We start from the raw sequence: 5,513 nt of genomic DNA on the forward strand, positions 1-5,513 counted from the left end.
AGAAGTAGCAGCAATGAGAACAGATTTCTCTTTCTTAATGGTGGACTCGAAGCTGACCAACATGTTCATTAACTCATCCAAGGGAGGATCTAGTTTGTTCATGTTGAAGTTCACTATGAACGATTCATATGAACTAGGAAGGGACAACAGGATCAAATCCAATGAGAGCTCGGCCTGGAGGGTGACATCAAGATTCACTAGCTTTTCAAGGAGAGTGATCATTTTGAGAAAGTGCTCGTGGACCGAAGTCCCTTCGCGCAGTCTCGCTGTGATCAACTCCTTTGTAGCAGCGTACCTCGATGCCCTAATATTCTCACTATACATGCAATCGAGATGAGCCTTTATATCGAAAGCATGCAAGTGAGACTCATATTTCCTCGCAAGCGCGGGCTCCATGGCGGCTATCATATAGCACCTAGCATGAGTGTCATCTTTCTTCCAAACTTCATAAGTTTCCTTCTCAGCATCAGTCGCTGTGTCAGGTATAGTGGCAGGAAGTCTCTCGTTCAAAACATAGAGACGCCCCTCAACGGTTAGTACAAGCTTAAGACTACGCAACCAATCTAGGTAATTTGGGCCATTGAGTTTATTGTCGAGGATTGACATTATGGGATTCTTAGACATGATTATCTGAGACATATAGAGAAGAGGATTATTAGAGATTCGCGTTAAATGATTGTTACAATTAAATGTTTGGACTTATGTTATTTAATTGTTCTCCCACTAATTTTATCGAGTTCCACTTCCCTCTAGTAGACAAACGAGAAAACTTATTTTTCTTAATGGGCTTTAGGTCCAATAGACAAATATAACCCGTAGTTAATCTAGCCCGATTATATTTGCCCAAAGGTAGATCACAATCAATCATATCCACAATATGACCCTAAATTAATTTTCCTCACACTTGATAATGACCTAAGTTAATCTCGCGAATATCAAAATCGTCGTGTGTCAAGTCTAACCTACCAATCAAAGATGCTCATAGAACTCGATTATGCCAAACTAATGCAGTCCCTAGTTAATCTAGCCGACCACGTTAATTCAACATAACCCTTTTCTATGGCTACCTTCATCACTATGTCAATTGAATTACAGCTTACTCTACCATAGCACTCCCCGCTAACACGGCTTACTGCACTGTAGTAAAGGGCTACACATAATCCAACCGTTGGCAGAAGGTAAGAAATAACTCAACAGATTGGGTTTTTCTTTATAGCTTGAAATGATTCTTAATTAAATTAAGAATGAGGGATTTTTATTAAAATGTTTTATCTCATCAGAAGGTTTTGGATTGGTCTATGTGATTCCTACATCTATGTTCTCTAAAGGTATATGGAAGCGCATATTTTCCTAAGAGGAACATACGACCTAATTTCATAATCAATTACATTAATTAATTATCGAGTTTTCAAAATAATTATAGAACCTCAACTAGCATAAATCATTCAAATAATGTTGAGGTACTACTAATTAAGTTGAATTTGTAATCAATATTCTATATGTGTTCTATTAATTGAAATCAATTTAACAATTTAAATTAATTAATTAATTTAACACCTATTTACTAAAATAGATGATTGTTGATCCAATTATCTAATTGGGATTAATTGAAAATAATTTTCCAAAAATTAAAATCAATTTGTTTTAAGTTTAATTTTAGAAATCTGAAATAATTTTTTTTTTTTTTTTTTATTTTCAGTGAACCTGTAACACCCCGCATTTTCGGTATAATAATATTATTTTATTTTACCACCTTTATGTGCATATTTGTGAAATTAGGATTTATAATAATTCTTGCATGATTAGTATTTACGTGAATTAGGTAATTATGTGATTATGTGAATTATGTGATTACGTGAATTATGTGCTTAGGGAAATATTTCGAAATAGTGTGTCGAAATAAATTATTTTCATGAATTAGGATTTTTGCATATGAATTTAAATAAGCATTTCATCATATTTATGCATGCACAAAATTTTAGAAAAATGAATTTTCTCATGCATTTTAGGATTTTTAATTTATTTAGAAAACTTGAAAATCCTCCCCACATTTTCTTGAATTTTCGGACACCACACACACACACACATGATTTTTAAATTCTTGCATATTAATTGGTAGAAAAACATGCATTAGTATGGTTGTACTTTGAGCATAGAAAGAAATACCTAAAAGCCTAGTTCCCTACTCTATAGACTAGGCATGCCTTTTTCACTCCTTTAAGTAAGACCAAAGGTCTTCTTCTTCTCCCCCCTTCCCCTTCATTTCGGCAGCCACCACCACCACCATAACCACCATTTTCTCAAGCTTGAACCACCCTAGAACCACCACCACCTCATATTTTCGGAAATTGCAAAATCACCCCCACAAAAAATGTATTTCCCTTTCTTCTCCATTGGCTTTGAAGTCTCCAAAAACTCTATAAATACCACCCATTCCCAAGATCAAAACTCACTCTCAAACTCTAATCTTACAATCCTTAAGTTCAAAGTCTCCTTCTATTTCAACAAGAGGAGAATTTTCGGCCAAGCTTAGGAGTAAGCTCCTCCTCCCTCTTCTTTCTTCTTCTTTCCCGAAAGAGCAAAGCTCTTCCTCCTCCTCTTCCTTTTGTTTTTCTTCTTATTTTCTTAATTCTTAATCTAACTCTTAATCTCTTCTTGTATTAGAGAGAAAAGAGCTAACAAGCCCTTCCCCTAAAGAGTATAGGTGAGAATTCTTGAATTCTTGCTCAAACCTACAACACCACTAGTATTTTCGGTTTTTATGTGTTTTTATGTGTTTTCATTGTTGATTCTTGCATATTATGTGATTATGTGTTTTAGATGATGATTGCATGTTAGTATTTTGAAAAGATAGTTTTATTCTTGAAATTTTATGATTTTCAAAAATTGGGGAAAAATGTTTTAAATGGCCCATTTGGCTTAATTAGTGCCTTGCATGTGTTGATCTAGTGTTTGATTGTTGATTTTTGAAAAGAAAATGAATTTTTGGCCTAGCCATGGAACTTTCGAATTTTTGGGGAAAAATGTTTTAAATGGCTTATTTGGTTTAATTAGTGTCTTGCATGTGTTAATCTAGTGTTTGATTGTTGATTTTTGAAAAGAAAATGAATTTTTGACTTGACTAAGGAACTTTCGAATTTTTGAGATAAAATGCTTGAAATTGCTTATGTGGTTTATTTTGTGTTTTGCATGTGTTGATCTTGTGTTGATTGTTGTTTTAAGGCCTTGCATGATAAGATTGGTGATTGATTGTTGATCTAAGGTCTTGCATGTTAAGATCTAGTGATTAATGGTTGATCTAAAGTCTTGCATGTTAAGATCTAGTGTTTTCTATGAAAAAAATGGTTTAAGAACTAAGAGTTTGTGCTACTTTGATTTAAAATACTCTTGCATGTGAAGATCTAGTGTTTTTGCTTGAATAAATGTAAAGATGGAAGTCTTGAATTTTATTCTTGTAAAATGCTAGATCTAGTAAACCTTGTTGTTAGATTTTGCATGTTAAGATTTCGGTTATTTCTATGTTTATTATGGCTAAATGATTTTGTGAAGCTTTATGTGTATTTTCTATGTGCTCCTATGTGCTCTTGCTTGCTTATGTGAATCATTGGGTGTAAGGGTGAGAGAAGGGTAAGTAGAAAGGGTGCATGGGTGGGTGCATTAAGTGTCATGAATTTTTAAAAGATAAAACTATGTTGGAAAGTCTTTCGAAGTTACGGTAAATTTCTCGGGTACGGCGAGCCTGGTACCGTAGGGCCTAGGGGTGGTTTGATCCCACGTAGTTAGACATGGTTCGTAATATATGGGGTTATTTACCGGTAACTTAGATTGACTCTTCCGAGGGATTCCCGACAATTTTTCATGTCATGCATGTTGCATTTCGGTGTTGTTGATATAGGTGGGAAAATCTCACTCTATGGTCTTGGGACCGTAGGGTTATAAAGGTGGGAAATTCCCCCTATAATCTTCAATACGTGTCATGGCATAGGGTTATAAAGGTGGGATATTCTCACTCTATGGTCTTGGGATCATAGGGTTATAAAGGTGGGAATTATCTCACTCTATAGGTGGTGGCAATTATGTGAATGAAGATCGCCGACGAAAAAAGGGAAGTATATGATTGTTTTACTTCAAGTTGTATGTTCATGTATAAGATATATGTATGTATATATATATATATATATATATATATATATATATATATATATATATATATATATATATATATATATATATATATATATATATATAGATATATGTATGCTCTATGTGCTATGTGTATTTGATATTACTTCAAGATTCTCATTGAGTCCTCAAAGACTCATATAGGTGTTGTATGTTTGTTTGTAGGTATACCCGATTTAGGGCCCGAGGAGTGAAGTTGGGAATCGAGCTCGAGAATCGGAAGGGGATCGTATGGAGGGGTTGTGGATAGTGTTGGCTCTTAATTTGGTTATGTGGTTCTATTTGTATAATATGCTTGTAAAAACGTTTGATACGGTTTTAGGTATTTTCTACCGATCGCTTCCTCCGATCGGTGGAAATTATTAAAAGACGATATGTGTAATAGTAATTAGGATTACCTTATTTTGGATAATTAATCGGTAATCCGTAGCCTTTTGTAAGCGAAAGCAAATTTTCACTATTTATATGCATGCATGCTTTCGACTAGTAGTTTCTTCTTGTTTTGTCTCCATGTTCTAAAATTATTTTCATATAGGTTCTCTGCTTAGAAAATCATGAAATTTTAGGAGTCTCTGCATCTCTCTCTTCTAATCATTTTGATAGGTCATGTACATGATTTGGGTAAGTATTCATTTAGTTATGATTTATTTCTCACTACTGCATTGAAACAGGGCCATTCGGGTGTTTTCTGGTCTAACCGGAGTTTCACTCACCCAAATGCCTTGTTTCCAATTGGAAAATGTTTTAAACTTATTTTTCTGCCTTGGTGTAAAATTTGGTAGTTTTTGGGTCAGTGAGGAATTTATTGTTAATTTTCAAAACTCCCTCCCCTGTTCTGGATTTTAAACCGAGTGACTGTGCCATTTTATTTATTTCTCTCAAATGGCCATGCATATTTCAAAACTGTTTTAACTGAGTGATCTAAACCCGTATTAGATGGTATGGTATAATGTTGGGGTCATTTTCATGAGTATTTTAAGAGGAATTAATTTTTAAAGCTTCTGCAGTGAATCTGTCCGCATTTGCATTAGGTTCATCATGCCTAGTTAATTTCTAGTCTTGCATGTAGTATGCCTTTGTGTTAAGATTTGATTAGGGTTTAGCAAGCTGTGCCCTCTCTCCCTCTGATTTAAAAAGAAAAATTTTTACGTAAATTTTATATCCACAAAAAGATCATGTTTTCAAAAGTCTTCCGCTGAGATTGCATATAATAAGGGTATTCGAGAGAGGGGTGTCACAGAACCGGTTCGGCCGACCGGTTTGACCGGTTCGGACCGAAACGGTCCGGTTCTGCCCGGTCCAATTGACCCAAATCAGTGGGCCGGGTCAGT

At 34.8% G+C, this 5,513-nt stretch overlaps 1 long non-coding RNA gene across 1 annotated transcript; it reads left to right on the forward strand.

Annotated features, from left to right (window-relative positions):
* The first annotated feature begins 2,233 nt into the window (after nt 1–2,233).
* Nucleotides 2,234–4,652, forward strand: LOC148767700 (uncharacterized). The gene is made up of 3 exons (XR_016033875.1): nt 2,234–2,535; nt 2,665–2,704; nt 4,348–4,652. It is a non-coding gene; the product is annotated as an uncharacterized LOC148767700 (long non-coding RNA).
* Nucleotides 4,653–5,513: the final 861 nt, after the last annotated feature.

Source organism: Erythranthe guttata, chromosome 10, assembly GCF_056151865.1.
Source record: "Erythranthe guttata isolate IM_541 chromosome 10, IM_541, whole genome shotgun sequence".
NCBI lineage: Eukaryota > Viridiplantae > Streptophyta > Magnoliopsida > Lamiales > Phrymaceae > Erythranthe > Erythranthe guttata.